Raw genomic sequence first — 584 nt, 5'->3', positions numbered from 1 at the left:
AAAAAAAAAAAAAAAAAAAAAACAAAGAGAAAGCCCTACTGTAAAATTGCCCAGATTTTTCAAACCTTCCACTTCACCATCCATAGACATACCACTTCATAGAATCATAGAAGTAGGGTCAGAAGGGACCTTGTAGATCTTCAAGTCCGACCCCCCGCCTGGGCGGGAGAAAAACTGGGCTCAAATGACTCCAGCCAGGTAGGCATCAAGCCTCTTCTTAAAGATCCCCAGGGTAGAAGCCAGCACCACTTCCCTAGGAAGTTGGTTCCAGCTCCTAGCAGCCCTAACTGTGAAGTAGTTCTTGCGGATGTCTAATCTAAATCTACTCTCCAATAATTTGTGTCCATTATTCCTTGACATGCAAGGGGCGCTAGGGGAAACAGTGTCTCCCCCAAGCCCTTCTGGTTCCCTCTAGTGAGTTTATAGACAGTCACCAGGTCCCCCCTCAGCCTTCTCTTGTGAAGGCTGAACAGGTTTAGGTCCAGCAGTCTTTCATTGTAGGGTCTGGCCTGTTGTCCCCGGATCATGCGGGTGGCCCTCTTCTGGACCCTTTCAATGTTGTCCACATCCCTCCTGAAATGGGG

General features: G+C 48.3%; 1 protein-coding gene across 1 annotated transcript in view; it reads right to left on the bottom strand.

Annotated features, from left to right (window-relative positions):
- Window positions 1-584, bottom strand: part of SLC12A2 (solute carrier family 12 member 2) — a 131,932-nt gene that overhangs the window by 50,383 nt on the left and 80,965 nt on the right. The window lies entirely within an intron of this gene.

Source organism: Gavialis gangeticus, unplaced genomic scaffold (genome assembly GCF_001723915.1).
Source record: "Gavialis gangeticus isolate Ggan-Ray unplaced genomic scaffold, GavGan_comp1, whole genome shotgun sequence".
NCBI lineage: Eukaryota > Metazoa > Chordata > Crocodylia > Gavialidae > Gavialis > Gavialis gangeticus.
Note: the sequence above shows the minus strand (reverse complement) of the source record. Positions and strands in the feature narration are given on the sequence as shown.